This window comes from Leopardus geoffroyi, chromosome D1 (genome assembly GCF_018350155.1).
Source record: "Leopardus geoffroyi isolate Oge1 chromosome D1, O.geoffroyi_Oge1_pat1.0, whole genome shotgun sequence".
In the NCBI taxonomy this organism is placed as follows: Eukaryota; Metazoa; Chordata; class Mammalia; order Carnivora; family Felidae; genus Leopardus; species Leopardus geoffroyi.
The window spans coordinates 55959775-55961940 of NC_059329.1; the positions used below are offsets into that span (position 1 = coordinate 55959775).

Genomic DNA, 2166 nt, shown 5'->3' on the forward strand with positions numbered 1-2166 from the left:
GCCGTGGCTGCATTTAAAGCTGCCCGTGCGATCAAGGATGCCCCCAGCTTCCTATAAATTCCAAGCCTTTTGCCCTTTCTGTTCCAGCACCACCCCATCAAGGCAGACCAGAGCTGGGTCAGGGCCTCCTTCAGTGCCACCAGCTTCCGTGCTCCCTGTTCATCGTGGTTGCCTGCCCCTTGCGCACGTGTTTGTCTTCACCAGTGGGGATGGAGAGGGGCTCCTGGGGAAGGGCAGTGGCCATGTCAGCCCAGGGCCCGGCACAGATGACCTGGGGAGAAGTGTTTGTTGAAGGAATGTTGTTTTGTCTTTTTCTCTAAAAGCTGAAACCAAAGAAAAATGCCACAACAGCTAAAAGCCTTCCGTGTGTCAGAGGTTCGAGGCTTGTTTGCCTTCTCGATTGGTACAAAATGAGCATCAACCACAACACTTCCGAGGGGATTCTCTGGTCCCTCTGCCAGAGCGGGGGGCCTTGGAGGTGACCGCACCAAACAGGGAGTCTTGGAGACGTTAAGCAGTAGGAGCAGAGGGGAAGGGGCAGCCTCCTTCACATACACCCTCATTGATCCTGTCCCTCCAGTGGGGACCTGGGGGAGGCACTCAGAGCAGTAGGCTGATCGCTAAGGTGCTCTGTCCAGCTAGGGTGCTGGTGCTCCAGAGTAGGGAGCAAAAGAGAAGAGGGGAGGTGAGTAGGGAGTGGAGGTGAGAGGGCCAGGGAGAATGAAAACCCAGCCTGTTGATGGTTTCTTCTTTTTTTAAGAGCCACAAGCTGAGATCAAAGGTGATATTTTTACAGCAACTGAAATAGAAAACCACTGGGCGCACAGTGGGAGGTGAGCGGCCGGAACACAGGCCCCTTTATGCAGCCTGCGGCCACAGCAAGCACGCTACCCTCTGCCGAGTGCCACGGGGCGTGGGGGACAGTGTGGCCTCCGTCTTCCCGACTCCGCTCCCAGAAAGAAGTAAGGGGGATGAGCCACAGCCCTCGGCGTCAGGAGAGGAAAAGGTGGGCAGAGAAGGATGGTAGCGAGTGAGTACCCGGGGCCCGACCACCCTCATCATTCCTGCTGCGGGGGTCAGAGTTACAGCTGGCCCCATTCCATCCTCTCAGAGCCCTGTAAGTGAGGCTTACCGTTCCCCCCTGGGCTCCGGAGGAGAAAACCAAGGCTGCGGGGGGGGGGGTGGGGGGGGGTGGGGAATGACTCGGTCAAGTCCCAAGGGAGTTGGGAGTAAATTCAGGACTAGAACCCCCGGGATCCCGGTCCAACACCCTCTCTGTTCTCTGAAATCACTCCCACACTGACACGCCACGTCATTGATGGAACTGCCTCTATTACTGGCCCGAGCTGGCCCTGGCAGAACTGGAGCCATATTCCGCTGTACGATAGGCCTTCACCGTGCCATCACTGGACCAGCAGCAAGAAATGCACATTCCCAGGCCCAACCCAGACTTACTGAACCAGAAATTCCGGCAGGGTTTCCCAGTGCTTAGTATTTTTTTTTTTTTTTATGTTTATTTTTGAGAGAGAGAGAGAGAGAGAGCACAAGTGGGGGAGGAGGAGACACAGAAGTCAAAGCAGGCTCCAGGCTCTGGGCCGGCAGCACAAAACTCCATGCGGGGTTTGAACTCACGAACTGAGAGATCATGGCCTGAGCAGAAGGCTGATGCTTAAGGGACTGAGCCACCCAGGCACCCCCCCCCCCTCACCCCAGAGTTTAATATTTTAATGGGCTCTCTGGGTGATTCTGGTGCAAGCTAAGTTTGAGAATCGCTGTACTGCATTACCTCAGTTTCCACATCTGCAGTTCAGGGAAAATTACAATGCCCATCTCATAAGACTGAGCCCATTATCTGCTAACACATATGCTTGGTGTGTACCCTGTGCCAGGCATCCTTCTAAGCCCTTTAAAAATAATAACTGATTTAATCGCAGGACCCTCTGAAATAGGAACGAATAGCATCCTCATCACACCGAGGAGGAAATGGAGGCACAGAGAGGTAAAGTTACTTGGCTAGGGCCCCCAGCTAGTAAGTGGCAGAGCTCTGGAATCTAAGCTCCTCACAGGTAACCAACAGGAAGTCTCCAGCAGAGGGTCTGGCTCCCAGAATGTGTTCCAGGCACGGCTGAGGATATGATGATGGCAGTTGCTATTACCTCACCTGAA

The 2166-nt window shown here is 54.5% G+C and overlaps 1 long non-coding RNA gene across 1 annotated transcript in view; it reads left to right on the plus strand.

Moving 5' to 3' along the window:
- LOC123601138 overlaps window positions 1–2166 on the plus strand; it is a 3518-nt gene extending 1352 nt beyond the window's left edge. Inside the window, exon 2 of the long non-coding RNA XR_006713987.1 lies at window positions 1935–2166. This is a non-coding gene — a long non-coding RNA (uncharacterized LOC123601138). The remainder of the gene's footprint in view (window positions 1–1934) is intronic.